The sequence below is a fragment of the Macrobrachium nipponense genome, chromosome 21 (genome assembly GCF_015104395.2).
Source record: "Macrobrachium nipponense isolate FS-2020 chromosome 21, ASM1510439v2, whole genome shotgun sequence".
Classification (NCBI taxonomy): Eukaryota; Metazoa; Arthropoda; class Malacostraca; order Decapoda; family Palaemonidae; genus Macrobrachium; species Macrobrachium nipponense.
In genome coordinates, this window is record NC_087212.1 from 31,833,313 (window position 1) to 31,858,184 (window position 24,872).

Consider the following 24,872-nt stretch of genomic DNA (forward strand, 5'->3'; position numbering starts at 1 on the left):
CTAATACAACTACCTAGAGGAGACAAACACCATCCCCCATCAACAGAAAGGCTGCAGAAGGAAGTGTAGGGGCACAAAAGACCAGCTCCTGATAGACAAAATGGTAATGAAGAACAGCAGGAGAAGGAAAGCCAACCTAAGCATGGCATAGATAGACTATAAGAAAGCCTTCGACATGATACCACACACATGGCTAATAGAATGCCTGAAAATATATGGGTAGAGGAAAACACCATCAGCTTCCTCAAAAATACAATGCGCAACTGGAATACAATACTTACAAGCTCTGGAATAAGACTAGCAGAGGTTAATATCATGGAGAGGGATCTTCCAGAGCAGCGACTCACTGTCCCCACTACTCTTCGTAGTAGCCATGATTCCCATGACAAAAGTACTACAGAAGATGGATGCCGGGTACCAACTCAAGAAAAGAGGCAACAGAATCAACCATCTGATGTTCATGGATGACATCAAGCTGTATGGTAAGAGCATCAAGGAAATAGATACCCTAATCCAGACTGTAAGGATTGTATCTGGGGACATCAGGATGGAGTTTGGAATAGAAAAATGCGCCTTAGTCAACATACAAAAAGGCAAAGTAACGAGAACTGAAGGGATAAAGCTACCAGATGGGAGCAACATCAAACACATAGATGAGACAGGATACAAATACCTGGGAATAATGGAAGGTGGGGATATAAAACACCAAGAGATGAAGGACACGATCAGGAAAGAATATATGCAGAGACTCAAGGCGATACTCAAGTCAAAACTCAACGCCGGAAATATGAATAAATAAGCCCATAAACACAATGGGCAGTGCCAGTAATCAGATACAGCGCAGGAATAGTGGAATGGACGAAGGCAGAACTCTGCACCATAGATCAGAAAACCAGGAAACATATGACAATACACAAAGCACTACACCCAAGAGCAAATACAGACAGACTATACATAACACAAAAGGAAGGAGGGAGAGGACTACTAAAGTATAGAGGACTGCGTCAAACATCTGAGAACAGTGCGACTGGGGCAATATCTGAAAACCAGTGAAGACGAGTGGCTAAAGAGTGCATGGGAAGAAGGACTAATAAAAGTAGACGAAGACCCAGAAATATACAGAGACAGGAGAATGACAGACAGAACAGAGGACTGGCACAACAAACCAATGCACGGGCAATACATGAGACAGACTAAAGAACTAGCCAGCGATGACATATGGCAATGGCTACAGAGGGGAGAGCTAAAGAAGGAAACTGAAGGAATGATTACAGCGGCACAAGATCAGGGCCTAAGAACCAGGTATGTTCAAAGAACGATAGATGGAAATAACATCTCACCCATATGTAGGAAGTGCAATACGAAAAATGAAACCATAATCCACATAACAAGCGAATGCTCGGCACTTGCACAGAACCAGTACAAAAAGAGGCATGATTCAATGGCAAAAGCCCTCCACTGGAGCCTGTGCAACACTCAGCTACCTTGCAGTAATAAGTGGTACGAGCACTAACCTGAGGGAGTGACAGAAAACGATCAGGCAAAGATCTCTGGACTATGGTATCAGAACGGATACGGTGATACGTGCAAACAGACCAGACGTGACGTTGATTGACAAAGTCAAGAAGAAAGTATCACTCATTGATGTCGCAATACCATGGGACACCAGAGTTGAAGAGAAAGAGAGGGAAAAAACGTGGATAAGTATCAAGACCTGAAAAGAGAACCTAAGAAGGATATGGGATATGCCAGTGGAAATCGTACCCATAATCATAGGAGCACTAGGCACGATCCCAAGATCCCTGAAAAGGATTCTAGAAAAACTAGAGGCTGAAGTAGCTCCAGGACTCATGCAGAAGAGTGTGATCCTAGAAACGGCACACATAGTAAGAAAAGTGATGGACTCCTAAGGAGGCAGGATGCAACCCGGAACCCCACACTATAAATACCACCCAGTCGAATTGGAGGACTGTGATAGAGAAAAAAAATAATAATAGTAATAATAAAATAATAATGATAATAATAATAATAATAAAGTGAGCTAATTACACAGCAAAAGGGTAGAATTCATACGGTTATTTTTCGAAAACAACTTTCATCCTCAACAGAAAATATTATACTCATGTATATTTATATAATACAAGTTGAGAATACAGGAAAATGCCTTAAAATAAGAAAGCTCGTTCATAAGCCATAATTCCTAATTTTTCTCTAAGATAAGAGTGTAAAACTCATGTAAAGGAAATTTTAAAAATAGCTTCTCTAAATAAATTAACAATTCTATCATTACTCAAAAATGCTGTGCAACTTTAGAATGAATAATCTTCACAAAATATCAGGTAAAACACTTTTCTAACAACTGTGACTGGATGTGTTTCTACATAACCAAGAAACTTTTGTCTTTCAAAGTTTGGTTTTATTAAGATTAGAAACTTGATAAAAATACAAATTGATATATATATATATATATCTATATATATATATATATATATATATATATAATATAAAATCACTGTATAATATATATTGCCTTTTAGCACGTGTATAATTTATTAATAAAAGCTGAGTAAATCGTATTGTGCAGGTCTTCAAGTCTCTTAATGCAGCGTCTGAAAATCGGGAGAAAATGGTCGTGTGATTGAAAGCGTTAATCAGAACTTGCTATCATCACTCATTTTGAAAACTGAGAGTATGAAAAGTAGAGACACGAAGTCAGCGACGGTCCGAGAATTTATTGCCTTTCGTCGATGTCAAAAAACCGATCGTTTCGGTTTCAAAACATTTTCCTCTGAGATTTATTGGGAAAATCCTGGATTCTGAAGCGCCGTGAGGAAATTAGTGAGGAAAAGATAATTCTCTTGACTGTTTAGAACTGATTTGTAGCCTAAGAAATTGATCTTTTTCGGTTATATGTAAGAATTGCTTTAATTTACGTCACCGTAATGCGTCTTTAATCTCTTATGTGTAAATGATACATGTTATACGTATTGATGTTAGGTAGCTAAAACATTAGGGGTGAGTCTTTAAAGCATGCACACGCATACAATATATATATATACATATATATATATATATATATATATATATATATATATATATATATATATATATATATATATATATATATATATATATATATGCAAAGCTAGGTACTATGTCGTACCTCTAAGTAAATGGGGATACAATCCACAATGATGTAAAATCCTCCTGTAGTTTAAAATAATATTTCTTGCTCAGGAACTTGAACTTATAGCTTTCGACCATCAGCTGTGGTCTTGTTCACAACTGATGGTCGAAAGCTATAAGTTTCCTGTACAAGAAATATATATTTTAGACTGCAGAAGGATTTTACATCATTGTGGATTGTATTCCCATATATATATATATATATATATATATATATATATATATATATATATATATATATATGTGTGTGTGTGTGTGTGTGCATGTGTGTGTCTGAGTGTGTGTGTGTATGTGTGTGTACATTTACATACGTATGCATACACATGTGTTTATATATATATATATATATATATATTATATATATATATATATATATATATATATATGTGTGTGTGTGTGTGTGTGTGTGTTTGGGTGTATCTGTGTGTGCGCGCGTGCGTGTTTCCACGTGTAAGAATATATTTAAGCCTCATCAACAATGTCCTAGCAACCTGACATCAACATGGTAGGACGAGCATCATTAATGTATATCTCAAAAGCCTTTGTTCGGTTATTACCGTATCGCATAACTGGAAATCTTACATGTGCGTTTGTGTGTGTGTGTGTGTGTGTGTGTAATACAAACACGCAACGCACTTGAGAGAGTGGATTGTGTGGCGGATCTTGAACTGTTTGTCAGTTCTTGTATATCCAAGTCGATAGAGACAAGTAAAAAATGCGCCAAAGTTTCTTCGATGCAATCGAGTTTTCTGTACAGTGTAAAATGCTGTATGAAAATCTCAGTCGCGACCCATGAAACTCCCAGACGCGGCTTATGAAACTTTCAGCCACTGCCCGATGGTGGCCTTTGTTGTTGTAGGTCACCTATAGCGGTGCCAGACGCACGACCATGGGTGACTTTAACCTTATATAAAATCAAAACTACTGAGGCTAGAGGGTTGCAATTTGATCTGTTTGATGACTGGAGGGTGGATGATCAACATGCCAATTGGCAGCCCTCTATCCTCAGCCATTTTTAAGATCTGGAGGCGGACAGAAAACTTGCGGACGGACAGACAAATAGCCATCTCAATAGCTCTCTTTTAACGAAAACTAAAATAAAAAAAAAAAAAAGAGAGAGACGTTTGTTTAAGCGAAGACGAAATTATAATTTAGATGAAATGCGGAAGGCAGTGGGCTTTCATAGTAGGTGATTAATGGTTAAGCTGTTTCGTGTTTATGCATCATATATCGTTAATCTTAGCTTATGAGAGGAAGCTCAACAAGAGACAGGCAGTCATGAATAAGGATGTGGATGGTTTCTTTGTTTATGCTTTATATGCATGTATGTATGCAGAACGAAGGAAAGTGAATATTATTACGTGTATAAATAATTTTCTCTCTCTCTCTCTCTCTCTCTCTCTCTCTCTCTCTCTCTCTCTCTCTCTCTTTCCGTTGCGAGTTCCCAGTGAGCTTTGTTTTTCGTTTATGTTAGTATTTTTTATGGAGAGAATTCCGGAGTTTCTGGATGGAAATTGACTGCTATTATGCAAACGTGGTTTGTTACTTTGGCTGCATTTATTGATAAAAACGGACATCGTTTGTAACCGATTCATTAGACTCAAATAAACAGTTAATTAAATAAAACACAGACCACAAATCACGTTCATATACAAAATGAAAAGTGTCGAATTGTAGTCGACGAGAGGGAGCACTCGAGAATGCAAGAAGCTTACGAGAACGGCGGAACGCGAAGGTGATTCTTGCAACACTGGCTCTTCGCAGAATATTCCTTCAAAATAACCCTGAAGATTCCACCTTCCCGTGTTTTTTTCGACCTTCGGGGGGACCCGAGTGTGCCTCAACATCCCCCGCAAATGAAATATGCTGCTTAATTAAGGGCATCCCCAGTAGGGGAGGCAGTGAGGAGGCCGAGGGAGAGTTACTAGGTGAGCTATGCGAGGTCGTACCATCACGAGACGGGGAAACTTCGCTCTCGGTTTGTTTACCTCGAACGATAACGCCCACGCGTGAACATGTATCCCTTTGCACAAGTATTTGACTTTGCATATTTTATACGTTTGCGGAGCACGTGAAGATATGACTCCTTATTTGAGGGACTTTTCTACTCTTTCTCTACAGTTGTTCATTTTCTAGTTTTACAACACGTTGAAGAAATTACCCATTTTCCCTCACTAGGGGAGTAGGCCTCTACAAGCTACTTTGTTGTTGTTGCTGTTTGTGGGAGGGGGGTTGTTAGGAAAGGTCTATGGAAGAGCCTAAAAAGGTCTGATAAAGGTGTTTCGTCTTGGAACAGGAATGTGAGGATAGGATATTTATGATTTGTTTATTAGAATGCAAATGTAAAAAATAAATAATATCAATGTTAATCAGTACAGGAAATTATTTTAAGTAAAATATGGCATATTTATTTCAATTTTCGTTGGTGAAACAAGTTTCTATTTGACTGTAGATTTGAGCACGTGTTAATTTACATTAAAAATTAGGAATATAATGTTTACAACTTATGCGTTAAGGAAAAATCATGCACACGTCCTGAGTAAGCTGGAGGTCCGATCACGCCCTGTTATGTTATCGTGAGGGTACTTGTTCATATCCCAGTTTTACATTATTATGAAGACAGGTGTTCCTTTTCTATTTTAGTCCTACATTTCCTTGAAGATAACGTGCGATAACTGGAAGCACTCGATATATTTTTTTCATAGTAATGGCTGGCGGAAATTAGTGCCTATTTGTCACCCTTGGTGTGTGCAGAGTTAATTGATGGCCGCATAAAAATACCCTTCTATTAAACCAGCTGAATAAGGATACTTCCATAAAACTAACATATACTCCAGTTTTATTACAAAAATACATACAAATACAAGATTTACTGAAAAAAATATGCATGTTTCTGACTAGTATGTCTGAAATAGCTTCCAAGTACATTTATCACCTCTTTTATCACAGGATATACAATTTTTGACGCCTTGTGTCATGATAACTGCAGAATGGTTTGTGATTTGCTCTGACCAGTTTTCTTTGGCTGTGCAAAACATTGGAGCTCTGGAAAAATTCTCTTTGTAGATCCCGATTCTTAAGCTATGTCTTTTTGCCTTTGCAAAGATATCACTTGATGGATTCTTCTCTCCTGTGACAATATTCACCAGGTCACTGTTGTTCATAGAAGTAAATCATTGCAGTTGAAACTGCCTCGTCCTTGACTGGTTTATTTGAACTTCTATGATGGCCTCCAGATGTTCCCTCTATCTATGTGGATCATGCTTTTCACTTCCTCCGAAACTTTGGTTAATAGTGTCAAAGCCTTGATGCATTTATCACGAGCTCCTTGGTTCTGTGAGATACCTTTAAACAAACAGGACTTTCCCTCTCAATTATAAGTCTGTTCCAGGGATAGATCGGTCCATGTTTCGCAGAAAACTCCTTAAAGAACTTCCGAATGAGTGACTTCTATCATTTGCATGTCATATAGATATGCTGGTAACCAATTAGAATATTAAAATGTTTGGAAGAGATAACTTCTAAGTGAACACTCCATGCACCTCACTCTCAGCTACAATATACACCATCTCTGTAAACATAGACCAGAATTTTCAAGTTGGGCCAAGAGTTTCTTCAAAAGCTACTCTCAGGGGATTAAGAAAGAGGAGAGCCTGTTTAACCTGATTAATTTTTCTTAGAATATCTTCTTTGACTGAGGATGTCCAAGCTTGAGACAGCTCATCAGAAAGTAAGATACAAATTCTTTCGGGATATCTCCAGCCACTTAGAACTGGAAGCCTCCTTTCTCAGCCTGCAAACTGTGAACTAGTCTCTATTCGTATTTCAGTATAGTGGTTGAAAAGTCGGTTTACAAATTGATTGTAGATCTCAGTACACAAAGTCTTTTTTATTCATTTCCTACCGGAAGCTTCTCAAAACAATTATCAACCAATAGTTCAGTGATTTATTTGTATGTTTTCTACAGTTGTGATTCACGGTCCTAAGGTATAATGCATCTTCCTTAATTTCACTTAAGTGAAATGAGATTTCTCTCTCTCTCTCTCTCTCTCTCTCTCTCTCTCTCTCTCTCTCTCTCTCAGTAAGAGATTCTGTCCAAGTGTGAAGAACGAATGTGCGTGTGTCTCGAGTTTCTTTAAAAATTGTTAAATTAAATCAGAAAATAAAAGAAAGCCTTTTTAGTTCCTTGCGTGGGTTTCGTCTTGAAGGTCTCTAAAATTTACCTTTTCTTGAAAAATATTATCGAAAGGACCATGAATTTTTTTTTTTACCTTTGTCTTTAACGATTCTTTATCTATTTTCATTGTCAGCCGTCGGAAAGGAATGCGGCTTCTAATGTAGATTTGACATTTATTACAGGAAGCAGAAACTTGGCACCAGAATATCTTTGGAATTTCCTTTTAATGGCGCCGTAATTTCAGCCCATCCCCGAGGAAGTATAAAACGGAAAATGGTCTCGTACACTGATATTGATTTTGCGTGTTCCAGGGCCGGTGTGATCAAATTCTTTGCAGCTGCATTAAAAGTTAACAACCCGGGAAGTTTAAAAACCAGCATGAGAGAAAGTTGTTATGACTCCTTGGTGGGAGGGGAAGGAATGGTTAGGTTAGTGAAAGTGTTCGTATTTCGTCATCAGTGACTTTGACGCAATTAGGATTTCCAGGACAGTCTCATTGTCAAAGGCCCCTCCCCTTCCCCTGCCTATAGGGTACAGTGCGTTATCCGGTAGTAACTCAATGTCATGTTTATCGCGGTTGAATTATCGCGCCGTGTGAAACAATAAAGAAATAAATAAAAGAAGGACGGAAAGAAGGAGGGCGAAATCCGTCTTCCAACTTCCTGGAAATGGCGGAAAGAGCGCCGAGAAGGCAGGCATTGCGGTTCGCCGGAGGTTTCATTCGTCAGAAGTTTTGCAGGAGACATTAAATGCCACTTTCTTGCCTCATAATGTCAGTCTTAGGTGATATAATGAGAGAAGTTGTTTTTGATATCCAATGCGCGCAACCAAGCCCCAGCCTCCATTACTCTAATGCTGAAAGATTCGCGTAGGTTTTCTCTTGGTAATGGAGGGAAGAGTGGGTGGCTTTCTGGGGACCACCAGCGTTATTAGTTATTTTAGTCTCCACGTTTTTTTTTTTTTTTTTTTTTTTTTTTTTGGCGGGGTGGGGGGGGGGGGAAGGGTTCATGTCTCCGTCTTTTTAATGGTTAAATAAATAAGTTTAGTGGTCTTGAGGGTTTTAGGTTTAAAGTGCAAAGTGCGTAATTTGATATTATGTTCATCTCTCTCTCTCTCTCTCTCTCTCTCTCTCTCTCTCTCTCGTCGTTGTTTGAAACAATACTCTCTCTCTCGTCTGCGTCTGTATGGCCCTCTTTCTTGTTATCTCTTTTTTTTTATCATGTGCGTGTGCCTGTATTTGTTTTATACATCGTATATTAATAATGGAAAATGCGTTCTCAAGTAAAGACAGAAAGGTGAATTTGACTGTACATAATTAGGTCATGTAACACTTATCTATATTCGGTCAAATAATGTGGTTCGCCAGTAATTTTTGTATTCTAAATTATGCATTTCTTTTTCTGTTTGTTATAGTCTCAAGTTTTTGCTTGTGAATAGCTAAAGGAAAACTTTAAGTTTTGATGTTTATAAGATTGCGTAGAAAATGCAAAAATCTCATAATCGCTTGAGTTACTAAAATGGTGAAAAAGTCCGCAATGATGTCAGTATAAATACATATTAAGATATATATGAAACGAGAAAAATATATATAAAAATCGATCCGGTTCTCGAGAGCTCAGCTCTCTTAATATATATTATAGATACATATTAACACTGACATTATTGTGGTTTTCTTCACCATTTTAGTAACTCATGCGATTATAAGATTTTTGCAAGTTCTACGTAAACTTTTAAATATCGGTATTGAAAGAAGCCAATTTTCCTTTTACCGTCAACAAGGAAAGGTTTGAAATGGTAATAAACTGACAACGAAAAAAATCTATACTTTAAAGTACTAATCTAATTGCAAATAATATTAGTTGATCGAATATAAATCATTATTCCTTTGTGAATTTCTTCACCAATACATTGAATGTCAGTACAGAGTTGCTTTGTAGTTTTCTGCAAATAAAAATACTGAGATGGCTATTTTCTTTCCGTCCGTGAGGCTAGAGGGTTGCAAATTGGTATGTTGATCATCCACCCGCCAATCACCAAACATACCAAATTGCAGCCCTCAAACTTCGGTACTTTTTATTTCATTTAAGGCTAAAGTTAACCATGATGGCGCGTCTACAACACAGACCACTATCGGGCTGTAGCTGAGAGTTTCATACAGCATTATACGATATACCGAAAACTCTATTGCATTTTTTACTTTTTTCCTCTTGGAACAGGAACTGACTTCAGTGAAAATTCGTCAACTTCGAACTTCTAATCAGCTGAGATGAGAGTCGTTCCTATTGAGCAGACAAGCGTCCCCGTTCCATAAGTTAGTCTTGTTTCTTTGCTTTTACCTCAAATGTTGGATCAAGTAACTTTCAATAAGGCCCAGTGATAGGCTCCCTAAGAAGTACTACTCAAGACGTTTTTACCATAACCGATAATTTCATTTTTTTTTTTTTTTTTTTGGAGAGGTAAGACACTTGCTTAGCAATAATTACTTTTTGTTGTATCACTGAAGCTCAATACAATTTTAGTTCGACAGTAAACGTGTAGGCATGAAATTTTTTTTTATTAGATTCTTTGATCAATTCAGTTATCCACATCGCTTTTCCACATCTTCAGTTACTTCTTCACGAGGGAATCACATGATCTTTATTTATAGATCGATGAAAAATAAGTCTCTCGTGGGAGATTTTGCACCAGAATTTCGTATCAGATGAAAACAGATAAATTCTATCTTGCTTGTTGTAATAATATACAGATTCGCATTACAGTTGAGAAAATAAATTGAGGAGTGATGTACTTCAAAGTGTCACGTGATGTCGATTCTCTGAACACCATAGAAGGTGCCACTGCAAAAAATCTGGACTTAAGCAAGATAGACAGCATTGTTTTTTTTTTTTTTTTTTTTTGCGGAGGAGTCGATCAAGACTTGTGCACTAAGAACTGAAATTCTTCAAGAAAAAAAACTACTTTCTTCACGCGCATGTTTTACAGCATGCTCCTGGAAATGGGAAGTTGCAGTATGATTTTGCGTGTGCATATATATATATATATATATATATATATATATATATATATATATATATATATATATGTATATTATATATATATACTCTTTAGGAGGCGATGGCAGAGATATTGCTGCCATTTCCATCTATTATTCAATCATTATGGCTCAGACTTACAGATCTTTACGTATATTTTTACAATTGCAGCGTTATTATAATCATTTTTGTTAATATGAGCATTGCATATCATTATTGCTAACCTAAACTGCAAATATGTTTTCAGAAACGACAACTTCCGACTTCCTTCGCAGCTGGCACCGTCAGCGTCCACTTCTCTTGTGTTGATTCGTATTTTCGTGGCTTTTTTAGCCACGGTGGCTGAGCTTATTTTACCTAACGAATGCTTACTCTAAACACTCCACTACCCCCTCATCCAGTAAGTCACGATCTCACCTCTCTTTGGGGCAGCAACAACTTGACAGAATTCCCTCTCGGCCATTTCTGCCCTTCTGAATTCCAGTCACGACCCTTTGTTTTAGTCCCCCTGCGTATCAGGGAATCCATCACCAACTGGCTTTGCAGGTTCCTTTTGAGAAATCCTCGCAAGAAGTGGAGTAAGTGGTGTGGGGGAAGGATCTCTCAAGATTTTCCTAACACCTTTACTTGCTCCTGTGCCGGTTGCAAGATACGCCTCGATTGGTTTTTCTCAGGGTTGTCTCAGTGGAGTCCTGTCCAAGTGTTAAGGTTTTTCACTTTTGTTTGGAGTTGGGGGGCGGGGGGTGCTTGTCCAAATGTTAAGATTTCTTCTGCGAGGGTTTGCGGGGATGAGGTAGTTTTGATGTTTTAGTTGGGGTAAATTGAATAAAAAAAACAATTCTTAGATTTGGTAGTTTTCTTGATGGTGTCTAAATTTCAAGAATATTTCACAGTGAAATTATCAATTTTTAACATTACAAAACTGCTGTTGGCGTCCAAATTTGATTTTGAAACTTGTAAAGGAAAGTCAGCAACATTTTTATTAGAGATCCACATGGTTAGTCAAGTTTTACCAGCTTTTAAGAATTGTTAGATGGCAAAAGAACGAATCTTTAGTGATGTATTTTCGTACAATTTTCTATAAAAATCAATATTGGCTTTCAAATCATCTTTTACTCGTTATAATACCATCTTTTTACCTATTATTTCACTAGTTTTAGTCTAAATTTATTTATGACGTATATTATACCCGAATTGTCCATTTCGCGGAAGTCACTATTCTCGCTACTTTTAAAGACCGAAATATTATCCATTTTTTTTAAGAATAATACTTTTACACTTAATAAGCGACACATATGAGTTTATAACTTAAACCTTAGTTTATTGCTCTTTCATGAAATCTTCCCGAGCCGCTTTAAAATGACATTTAAGTGAGGTATCATCAGTTTCCGTGGGATTTTTCTTTTATCAAATTAAAACGAATAACTGCCGTTCCAACGAACAAAGAATCCAATAACTGCATAGTCTAGATAAACGGGAATAATGATTCCTGCTTCCCTAATCCACTCGTAAGAACGAGCGTTCCAAGATTCCCATCTCCCAATTAACTTTGAATGAGCTATTTATGTATTTAATTCCTTAATTAAAACTCGATATTTCCATTGATCAAAAGGACCGCATGTATATTGGCGGATATGATTCCTGTTGAGTTTCATTCTGTTTCGTCGTTGAGGAAACCCGTTTCGTACAGTGTATACAGCATATATATAGACAGCAGATGCTGCAAGCGGAGGGACCCATCCCGGCAGCCGCTGTTGTCTCGTAAATCAATGTTTACAGCAACTAATAGCGGCGATTAGCGGCCTTAATTTGGCCACCGTTTGTCGTTAGTCTTCGAGGGGGGCGCGCCTCTATAGGCTAGTGATTTCTGACGACGCGTGTGTTTAATCTTTCAAGACTCTCATTATTTCAATCTAATGAGAGAGAGAGAGAGAGAGAGAGAGAGAGAGAGAGAGAGAGAGAGAGAGAGAGAGAGAGAGAGAGAGATGGGACTGTTGGAATGAGTGGGAGCCTAAATGTTTGGTTTACTCCTGTTTTCTTACTGAATATTATCATAAACTATTATTCCTCCCTTTATTAAAATATGACATACCAGTATTTTTCATTCAGTAATATATTTACGACCTTAAAACGTTTTTTTTTAATACTGATGCAAATTACTGCACGCAATGTCTTTGAGGTTATTGGTCGTGGTCAATGAGTTACAATTCAGTCTTCTTTATTAATAGTTGGTTTGAAGTTGCAGTGTTGTTGATGACGATGCATAATAAGTCATAACGATACAAGGCAATGTTTTTAATTATACACCTCTCCCCTTGGATTAATTGGTCTTAGAGGAGGTTAACCTTCCGTTTTTGAACAGTTAAAGGTTTATTATTCAGGGGTATCTCCAGCAAAGAGGATAAAAAAAAATGAACTGAAAAGTTCTGCGTAGATGAGGAGGAGGGGGACATTGGAATGAAAGGCCCTTAGTGTCCAAGAAATAAGTGTTTACGAGTGTTTTTTAGAAGCTAGAAAGACGCTTAATATCCTGGAAAACAAGAGTCTGTTAATATAGAAGTTAATTACATAGTACGTGTAGGGAGATATCACATGCTACTGGTAGACTTCTCTGTAGATGCTTAAACCTGTTGATGTGTGAAATTATCTAATTATCTACAATTAGCACAACCTTGATTCAGCTGATATAATATATAATTTCTCTTTCTCTCTCTCTCTCTCTCTCTCTCTCTCTCTCCTCTCTCTCTCTCTCTCTCTCTCGGGAGCAACCTATCTTTAAGGAAGCAGTTTAACGTTGAAATGAGTGCTCTGTTGCATAAAGACGTGATGGAGGGGACTGTTAGATTTATAGGGGCAGAACGTTAAGCATTAATTAGTGTACCAGGGAAGGTGTATGGTAGGTTTTTGGCTGAGAAAGAAGACAGATGACGCGATTGATAAGGGAAGAACAATGTTGGTTTAAAAATTGGACTAGTGTGTGTCGATCAAGTGTCTGAAATGAAATTGTTATGGGACAAGTTTGACAGTAAAGGAAACGAGCTGTGCTTGGCATAAAGTGGAGATAGGAAAAGCTCACGACGGAATCAATAGAGAGGCAGTCTTGAGGATGCTTAGGATCTGTTGTATAGAAATTTAGTTGTTAAGGGTGAAATATAAAGTATGATTAACGACTAACTCTGTATTAGAAGAGAGACTGCTTTGGTTTTGAAAGCGGATGTATGTTATGCCTCCTTCGCTTTCTAGTTTTCTGTAAAAGAAAACTATTGAGATGGCTATTTGTCTGTCCGTCCACTCTTTCTCTGTCCGCCCTCAGATCCTCAAAACTGCTGAGGCTAGAGGGCTGCAAATTGGTATGTTGATCATCCATCTTCCAGTCATCAAACCTACCAGATTGCAGCACTGTAGCATTAGGAGTTTATATTTTATTTAAGGTTTATGTTAGCCACGATCGTGCTTCTGGCACCGATATAGGGGCCAACAACACAGGGCACCACTGAGTCGTGACTGAAAGTTTCATGGGCGGCGGCTGAGAGTTTCATGGGCCGTGGCTGAGAGATTCATACAGTATTATACCCTGTACAGAAAACTAGTTTCCTCCGAAGAAACTTTTGCCGCATTTTTAACCTGTTAATAATATGGAGCGGTGCGGTAAATCAGAGACTGGAAATAACCGTCGAATATGAAAATGGTGAAAGAGCTTGAAGAGGTCAAGGATGAGAGTAAATATAAGTAAGAACACTGAAGGCAGAGAATTAAATGTTTATATGGATTGGAAAAGAGAGAGAGAGAGAGAGGGGGGTCGATTTGTTTATGCATTTGGGAGTGAATATAATAGCTAATGGTAGGATATGAGAGGAGGCAGGTCGTAGAATAGGTGAAGCAAGAAAGGCAGCAGGACGTGTACAAAAAAAATTGGAATAGACTTGGAGTGTGTATGGAAGCCAAAGTGTTAACGGAACAAACGACTGTTGAGGCAGCTCTCCTTTCAGGAAGTACAATATGAATATTTAACGAAAAAAAAAATACAGTCCACTGGAATCAGTTGTCTCATAGAATGTTTGCTATAAAAGTCTTGAAAGATTTAGAAATGTGGACACATAGGAGAAGATTTTAAGAAATTTTAGCTCAGGTGAAAATTGGTTTGGATTGTGTTGAGAGGGCTTGATCATGTAAAAACAATGGAATATGATGAGCTGGTGAAAAGCGTATAATTCTGAAGTGTTAGCAGGGAAGAGGAAAGGTGAACATAAAAAGTCCCAGATATAAAACAGGTGCGAGAAGTGCTGAAAGAAATTGGCCTGAATGTCCCAGAAGCATTCCAGTTGGAGTTTCAGTACCCTGGTGATAAGCGGCTAATGTTACGAATGCTTTCTATGCAGAAGAATCGTCCAAGATAAGGCAGATTAAGTATGAACGCAGACAACCTTTGAGCTGTTTTTTCTCGTGAGCCACCCCCAGCAAGGGGAAGACAGCTCATGTTAAAATTATATAGAGCAACAAATTCTATATCTGTGAAAATGTTAAAAAAAAAAAAAAAGAACATTGCATCGAGAGTATCCACCATGGAAGTGCCTTTTCCCAATGAGTCGAAATGCACAGCGTAAGGTCGAGCGGCTGCTTTAAAACATGAATTAATTACAAGTGTGAAGTCCAGCTTTGGGAGATCATTTGTTGGCTAGCCTGCGCTCATCTAGACCCATTCTCTCTCTCTCTCTCTCTCTCTCTCTCTCTCTCTCTCTCTCTCTCTCTCTCTCTCTCTCTCTCTCTCTCTCTCTCTCATTTTCATAGGTGTAAAATGAAAAACTTTCAATTTCCATCAGTTGAACCAAAGGAATGTATTTTAAATTATAGATGGCGAAGAAGAAGAAGAAGAAGCGTGAGTTTAATAAAGCAGTATCTTAATGCCAGTTATAAGTAGCATTAGTAAATATTCATCAGCATGCATTAAATATTCCTTAACTAACCCAGCCAACTTTTGGGACGAAATCGTTCTTAAAAATGTGTATAGCATGATTTATTCCTTGATATTGAATACAAAAGATTTTTAATAAATTCTAATGTCGTATTAGGCTAAGAATGGCTGGGGTCGATGGTTATTTAATCTTTGCTTGTTAGGTGGGAGCATATGTATTTGAGGTTAAGATACATTTACATCCTGTCCCATATCTAAAGGCTAGATCAGTTTTTCTCAGCCTGGGGGGCACGCCCCCTAGGGGTCCCTCAGTCAGCAGTTTCTGGGGGGGGGGGGGGTGCGCGATTCGTAGGAAAAAATTTAAACATTTTCTCATTATAATCGTTATTCTCTTAACAAGAGAGAGAAACTAATATTCATTAGTTCCTATATAAAAAAAGCATCACCCCATAACGTTAGCGTCCTTTAGTCTACTCTAGTGGACTCGTTTCGGATCCTAAGTATGTTCGGATCTTTGTGCAGCTGCATTTTCCACGCTCGTTGCTCTAAGACCAAATACATAAACAGGCTGAATGTTTAAGTGGACTTAAGCTGTGGACTCTCTGGCATTCAACCGTGCATTCAAGATCTTGTAGCTAAGAAGCAGTGTCAAGTATCTCACTAATTTATTCCCAAAAGAATAAAAAACACCCCTTTTCTTTATCCCCCCCCCCCCCGTTTAAATCTGGGAGGGGATTTTACTCGTTTATGCAAGGGGGGCGTGGAGGGAAGGACCACCTCAGGGGGCGTGATAACAAAAAGGTTGAGAACTACTGGGATAGATGAGCCTTGATTAGCTGCATTGTCTTTGGATTAGCTGTAGGTGTCTTCTCCTGACCCCGGGAGAGTGAACTGACGGTGTGTCATATCGGTTGGGGAGACCGATATGTGAGGGAGTGGTACTTAAGCGCTGTTTCTTTTTTGTAAGTGTAGTGTGTTGTCTTCGTACGCTATCGTCAGTGTTCAAGAAGGCTAAAGAACTATTTGAGTAGTAAGTATATTACTGTTAATTTTGTGTTTCATCGAGAAATTAGTTGGGAATGGAAACCATACTGGAGGTCAATACGTAGGCCTATGCCTTTCAGTTCTTGCATGGATGCCACTGTGATTTTGATTTCTCAATTACGGTTCTTTAATAGCTAGCCAAACTCCTGCTCTTTGAAGTGGTAAGTGAATTGTAAAGCTAGAAACTGCATGGTTAACTCGGTTAACAGTTTTCACGCCCACCCAGTTTGTATAAAATATGCCATATGGATAGATCTAGTTAATAACTCCGCGTTGGGTATTTCTTTAGAAATTACAGTTTCCTTAAGTATTTCGGTTGTGTATTAAGAATCTACAGTTATTTTTGGGGGGTCGACTGTAATTAAACCCAAGGGGGGTAGCAGTAAACGGCGAAATATATGTGAGTCTGTGACGCCCCAATCCCTAGTGGCTGTCTTATTTGCGGGAACGTTCCGTGCAGTCCGTGAGGAATTATTGCCTAGAATTGCGAAGATACATTTTAATGCGTTTGTTGTTTAATCATTGTACGTACCATAGATATAGAAGGTTGGTTGTATCACTTGTATGGTGTTTTTACGTTGCATGGAACCAGTGGGTATTCAGCAACGGGCCCAACGGCTTTACGTGACTTCCGAACCACGTCGAGAGTGAACTTCGAAGGGAGAGATTGGACAGATCGCTTGCACGTAGGCGCCGTTGTTACCTATGCGATGTTTTTGAGAAATGGCAGCGGTTGCGACTACCGAGACCAGCAGCAACAAAGCCACTTCTGGCACCCATTGCTGGGCCATCAACTGTGGTCTATACAGAAACAGGATTAAACAAGAACAGGGGATCATATTTTATAAAATATAGTGACATTTTTTCTTTCGTGCAAATCTTCATAACTGTGTAAGCTTTTTATTAAAGCCTATTTGACACTAAATTTATGTAGCCTAATAAATCAGCATGTAGGATTACTGTCAGTTTATATAACCAAGGTTAAGTCTGACAATTTTCCTTACTACTAACACTTCAGTGTACATTGTTTCATGAGACCTAGCCCTAGGGCTGCTGCAGTTTTAAGTGTTAATGCAGTGTTATATACTGTTACATACAATGTTATAAGTAAGTTCTCAAACCTCCTTGTATACAGAGGATACCAGTGAATTTGATTTGCCTGAACAATTAAAGGCTATTCTTCAATTTTACCATACTCATTTTTATCCTGTACTTCAAGATATGTACTACATTGTAGCTTTAAAAGTAAACTTTAACAACTAGCCAGTCTACCAGGGTTGATCATCAAATAACCAAGGGTGGTCTACTATAGCCTACCTAACTTAAGCATACCAAAGGTAGCCTAACTTGTCAATAACCTTCAGGAACGCTGATTTTTCTATCTGTCCCCCTCCACAGACTATGAAATACAGTTCAAGTCTTGGCTAGCTATGAAAGCCTAAGTCATTCTTACAGGCTAGCCAAACTTAGACTGTGCAATGTAAGTAAATATGTAAACAATGGTGCAAATCCATACAGTCTAACAGGAAACCCTGTACACTTTAAAATCTGTTTTCTGGGATGTCCGTCAACACTATCAAATGATTTATGCACCATTTACTGTATACCATATATATACCGTGCAGAAATGAAAATATTTAATTTTGCCGTTATATTTTTCTTCTTCAGTTAAGCCATAAAGCTTTATAGATTGTAGCAACTACTTATGGTCGTGCTGCACTGGCAGACAATTTCTCAGTATTCTTTAAAGATTGGTAAATTTTATCTTTGCAGCATTTACCAAGGACAGTGTGTTTTGTATGTAGAAATAAGGATTCTAATTTTGTCTGCTGTAGTTTTTATACACTTGAGCAATATAGTTGACCAATTCGTCAATGTTATATGCCTTTCTTTCACCATAAATTTACAGTACTGTTTTACTTTCTAGAGGCAGAACTAATTATCATCGTTCTTTATTCATGGGTCTAACTGACACACAATAAAATTTGACTACAGTATGGTAAAATAATTGTCATCTCCACCTCTGTCATCCCATACAATCTTCATCCATGGACATAATACTGTTATTAATAGCCTAGGTTCAATAGCCTGATACCTAATATCCAATATTTACTAGTCTGGACTGTTGGTTGGGATGAGAAGTGAAACAAGTTCATTTTAAATAAGGTTAGCCCGATTTTGGATCCCGGGATTTCGGGACAATTAGGAAATAATTCAGGGATATCCCGGTAAATACAATTATTTTTTTAGATATATTTTCATTGTTAACCATTCAAAGTAAATATTTACACGGATTAAAAGATGAAATCTTGATAATAAGGATAACAAAACAAACGGCATTAATTTCTACTGATATTTGATGATAAGAATATCAAAGAATATAACTTTCAATGAGTGACATTGGCAAATTTATTGCCATCTAGCAAAATAAAAACAACTGATCAGGGTATTTTAGTAGGCATGTATTTTGCATGTATTTCTTGAAATACTGAAAGCTTTGCTCAACAACTAATGATAATAAATTATATCGTACATAAAATGCTCAGTCTCCATTTGTACTATATATATATATATATATATATATATATATATATATATATATATATATATATATATATATATATATATATATATATATATATATATATATAATCTACAGCACATAGTAATTATTAGTAAATTAATATTTTCCTGTCTTATTTCTCTATCACCATTCATGTGCTTTTATATTAAATTCCTTATTAATTTGTGTTTTATTTTTCAATCAATAAATCTCATAATGGAACCCCACTATTCATGATAGAAGCCTTTTCAAAATTATTTTATTTCTATTTATCTTTGTTGAAACAAATACTTTTATGCACAGTATTGTTTAGTTTTTTGCTCAAGAAATATAATTACATTTCTCGTTATCTTGTCGAATTTTGAAAGAACGGAAAAGTTATGAAGAAATTTCGTCCATTAGGCAGCTTACAGAGTGTAGGGAAAGAGGTGGAGCTTAGAACTCGACAAGGAGAGACCTCTAAATCACTTGAGCTATATTTCATAGTCTGTGGAGGGGGACAGATAGAAACATCAGCATTCCAGAATGTTATGCCAAGTTAAGCTACATTTGTTTTGCTTAGGTTAGGCTATAGGGGCTACCCATGGTCATTTGATGTTCAACCCTGGTAGACTAGCTAGTTGGTAAAGTTTACTTTTAAAGCTATAATGTAGTATCAATTTTGAAGTATAGGGTAAAAATGATAATGGTAAAATTGAAGAATAGCCTACTACCTTTAATTGTTCTGGCAGATCAAATTCAGTGGAATCCTCAGCATACAAGGATATTTGAGAGTTTATTTATAACATCGTAAATAACAGTATATAACATTGCATTAACACTTTAAACTGCAGCAGGCCTAGGGCTAGGCCTCATGATACAATTTACACTGTAATACTAGTAGTAGGGAAAATTGTCAGACTCAACTAAGGTTATATAGACTGACAGTAACCCTACATGCTAATTTATTAGGCTATATGAATTTAATGTTAAATAGGCTTTAATAAAAAAGCTTATTACAACATTCAATATTTTATTAGCTCAAAAAGCAGGCGTGTTGTTGACTGCAAGTTGACTGTGATCTAACACGTTTACTTGAGGGTTGTTTCGACCCAGTTATAAAGATTTTCACGAAAGAAAAGATGTCACTGTCTTGTGATATATGATCCCCTGTTCTTGTTTGATCCTATTTCTGTATGGAACACAGTTGACAACCCAGCACTGGGTGCCAGAAGTGCCTTTGTTGCTGCTTGTCTCTGCAGTCGCGGCCGCTACTGTTTCCCAGAATAATTGCATAACAATGGCGCCTTAAGTGCACGCGATCGTCGCTTATCTGTCCAATCTCCCCTTTCTATATCTATGGTTTCGTCTGTCTGTCCGCACTTTTTCTGTCTGCCCTCAGATCTTAAAAACTACTGGGGCTAAAGGGCTGCAAATTGAGCAAATTGCAGCCCTATAGCCTCAGCAGTTTTTATGTTAAAGTTAAAATCAGCCACGACCTTGCGTTTGGCAACACTATAGGACAGGCCACCACGGGTCTTTGGCTGAAAGTTTCACAGGCACCGGCTCATACAGCATTATATGCTGTACAGAAAACTCGATTGCACTGAAGAAACTTTGCCGCATTTTTTACTTGTTTCCAGTTACCTCAAACATTTTATAATTAGTTTGTTTTATGATTAATCCAGTTTCTTGTTTTTATGTTAATCTTATGTGTTGTTAACATTTTCATTATGTGACATCCAGGAAACCTAGTTACAAATTAACATTGTTTGTTTTAACAACTCCAATGTTGGCAGAAGTTTCTTGCACTGTAGAAACACGTAATACCATTTTACCAGTTGGATGGCCTCCTGGAGGCGGCTGCAGTTGCGTGTGTATGTGTGTATGGAGTGGGGGAGTCGTAAATAATGAATGGAGTTTTTTTTTAAACCGAGGTAAAAAGGTAATCAAAGGGATAATTTATATGATGATGTATTTGTAGTAAAGTTATTACAATTAAGAATTTGGTAAGCATATCTCTGGCTTTTACTCCTTCCACCAAGTGTTTTACTTTCAAATAGTAAACTTCGTTGGTGAATGCTGGGAGAGCTGTTGGATAAACGTTCTTTTAGGTCTAATTTTATACTTAAGGGGCATCTTTTGCAGAGTGTTACCCGTTCTGTAAGGAAGCCACTCCTAATTTGACCATGTATGGAAAACAAAATATCTTGCTGAAAAGAGGTATGTGGCAAAGTTTGCTGTCTTTCAGGATGTTCTAGTGTACGGAGTTAACTACAAGTTATGTATTTATCTGTAGTGGACTAGACAGGGCTAGGCACACGGATGAGTTGTTTTACAATGAACCAGTAATTGCTTATGCAATTTCTGTATTGTCACTGATATGCAGGAGTTAAATTTTTTGATGTTTGTGTGGTGCCATATTTGGCGATTCGTCCAAGGTCAGGTTAGATACCCCGTGTGAGGCTACCTAAGTTAAGAAGGTTTTGGTTAGAATGTATTCCAGTCAATGTGCCGTTCTTATAAAAAAAATGTACAACTAGATAAAATGGTTCTACTGGTAAATAAATGTTACTTGTAACTTGTGTGTTATTGCATATATCAGCTATTCATTTTACAAGTGGAAATGACGAAAAGTTGTTCGGATTCACGAAATAAAAAGTAATAACGTAGTTACTTATGGGTATAGAGTAAAAATACACTGACAGATGAGTGTTTAAAGTCAAATGTTATGATAGCCGTGTGTTCTGTCTTGAAGCACCAAGTAAATTCCTCCTCTGTAGTGGATTTGCTATAGTTATATAACCTACAAATGCAACGAAGTTTAACTCTAAGCATAACATGTGTTTCTGTGTAATATACGATGATCCTTGTCAGGAAATTTAGTCCACCTCTCAAATTGTACCATCTTTTCTGGTTGTTACCGTGTTAGCCATAGACAAGGTGATTAAATCAATTTTTCCTTTATATACATAATATATTGGGTTTCATGCAAAAGCAGCTCATGCTACAGCCACCTGTTGTTCCAAATATGAGTGTCATTCCAACGTCGTATTTAGAAGTTGTCCATTTAATGTATAGCTGCATTTATATCGTAATATTTCTATAGACCTCCCAGGTTTTCCTCATATTACCATTTCCTTGACAATCTCAACGCTAATTTTAGGGACACTGGCCTATATGTGGTCATTTAAATGGCGGGGGGGAGACTTTGTTCTTCACTCCGTCTATGTACGAAAGCGAAGATAGAGTTGGTTGGTTCAGCATTGAAGCCCTTTATATTGTTGGGAGCCGGGCATCTTTATTCTGTTTTTTTTTTTTTTTTTTTTTTTTTTTTTATCTTTAGTTGCTATGTTTTAAAGGATGATGTAAGGGGAAGGATTTTTCCTAATCTTTGGTTATACCTTAGGACCTTGAACTGGGCTCCTGTGGTTAGTGGCCCAGAGGTATTCCTGGGGATGTTTACGAGAATATATGATTAGATATGAAAATGTTTGGATGGGCTGTGGATGCAACGTTGGGTTTGAGAGGCATAGGCCCATGGTGTGTGTGAGTGTATGTGCGTGTGTGTGTGTATGATAATGGCTCACGGCACCTAAGAAGCAAAGCAGCCATTGTAAGTACCTCAAGTTTGTATGTTTTTGGCTGTAGCACCTGGAATAGGAGTTTCTTGTCTTCGCAGCCGCGTGAACGGTGCCGAAGTCTAGGTACAAGAGATTGGAAGTTGCAGGAATAATGTATCTCTCCCGTCAGGAATGATGTTTCTCATCCATGTCTTGTACTGCCCTGACAGGTGAAGGTCCCAGGAATCTCTTGACTGAAGGAGAACCAAATTCTCTATCATGACCTCATCTGTCACTTTCCACACTGTTGAATTTTGTGGGTTAGTCCCTGGTACTCCTAGGCTTCTCTAGATCGTTCACAACTTCACAGTATTGTACTTGACCGTAGTTTACTTCATGGATTGTTCCTCTTAAGAAGCAATACAGTTGTTCAAATTTTGTTTGATTGTGGATTTCTCTGTTGCTCCGGGTTATCATAGTGTTTTGGCGCCCCACAGCATATTGGGAGTTTTGATAATATTGAAGTTTGGATTTTGTTTCATTTCGACAGTCTTTGGGTTCCCCTCACTGTTCGAAGGATACCAGGAAAGACAGTCCTCCTACATCATTGCTGGTTGTTGTCAAACGTTTATATGCTTGTCATTTATAATTTCATTAGGGGCTGTGAGGTTTGAGTCTGCGTCTTCAGAATTAATTTTGCCTGGTCACCAAATCGACAACCTTCCCTACGCTGCTGTATTTTGGTATAAATTAACAATGTTAAAAACATAAATAAGTAGAGAAATAGATTAAAGATAAATATGAAAAATAAAACCGGATACCAGATAGGTTACGTTTCATGAAATACACAAGATTGGGGACGATATGGGATGATTATCTCCGTACGTGTCGGCGGTGTTATTTATGATTAGACCGGCGTTATTATGCCGGCACGGGCTGTTGCTCATATAACGGCCATTTTTAGCGTACCACCGTTGTGTGTTTATACGAGGATCCCAGAATAAAAATATTTCAAACCTGCCCTAAGTTACACTTCGTTTGACTGACACAAAGGCGCCTTTGTTGCATTGTCAGGATTTTTTTTTTACTTAAAGGTATTGCTTCATTCTTAGGTTCGTAATCATGCATTGTTTTGTGTTGTTTGAAGAAAATAATAAGCTGAAATCCTGTATATTTTGATACCACAGTGACTGTAGTAAGTACACGAACAAGACCACTAGAATAGCCACTGTCTAGATAGCTGGAGAGAATCGACGTAGTTACCCATATTTAATAGTAACTAAAAATCCATTTTCTTTTAAGGATATTCTTGGCTCATTTTCTGTTACATGAGCTTTTTTTTTATAGATATACTATTCTATTTTAGATCACGTTCGTGCATTAGTAAACAGAGGGTATGTTGCGATGTCTGTATTCAAAGCATAAGGAAGGCCTTGAGATTACCCTACGGCCTGCATACACGTAGTTAGAAATTATAAGGAAATGCCATTAACATCATTTCATCGTAATTAATGTTTTTAAGTATTCATTCCCATTGAAGCAAGGTTGAGTGTGTATTTACGAAGTGAATGGAACAAAAGAAGTAAAGTGCTTTAAAAACGTAGCAGATTAGATCCATACTTGATTCTGTCACGTAATGTTTGTTTAGTCTTTTTCAGTCTTGCCCAGTTCTGATTGCCTGCGTTGTGTATTCATGACATCTATATGTGCGCGCAGTCTTATGAGCAATGCTATTTCGCCTAAGACACTGCAATCCGATCCATTTAATGATGCTTAACAAAATGCTGTAAACGACCTGTATACTATATTTGCCTCCCACTCCCTGCCCACTGTATAATCTCTCTCTCTCTCTCTCTCTCTCTCTCTCTCTCTCTCTCTCTCTCTCTCTCTCTCTCTCTCGCTCTCTCTCTCTCTCTCTCTCTCTCTCTCTCTCTCTCTCTCTCTCTCTCTCTCTCTCTCTCTTTCAGTTTATCATCGTTAAGTAATTACTTTTCTCTAAATGTTTATTAGCAAATTGAACAGTATTTGTTGTTTTTATGGTAATGTGTTGCTTTGGTCCATGGAATGGTCAGAGTGATGAACGTTAGCATGTACCTGTGTAGTGGCATCCTATTGCTGTGTAAATTAAGGTCGCAAACTGGGTTCATGAAGCAGCCCAGGCCAGTTGACTTGCGCACGTTTACGATGAAAATTCAAGTAAATTTCCATACACTAAGTACTGTAAAGTCAAAACACAGTTACTGTTTAGTTGACATTACATAATGTGACAGACAAGAAAAGGAAAAATTTGAATATGAATAAGCATTTGATTAATACTATTTTTTCTTGAAATTATCGTTCTCGAAAGGTATAGAAGACCTAAGGCTGATTGAGTAGGAACGGCTCAAATGTAGGCAATCCTTATTTGTAATCGGTA

The 24,872-nt window shown here is 37.6% G+C and overlaps 1 protein-coding gene across 2 annotated transcripts in view; it reads left to right on the forward strand.

Annotated features, from left to right (window-relative positions):
• Positions 1-24,872, forward strand: part of LOC135197901 (dual oxidase 2-like) — a 1,007,375-nt gene that overhangs the window by 776,615 nt on the left and 205,888 nt on the right. The gene's annotated exons all lie outside the window — the stretch shown is intronic.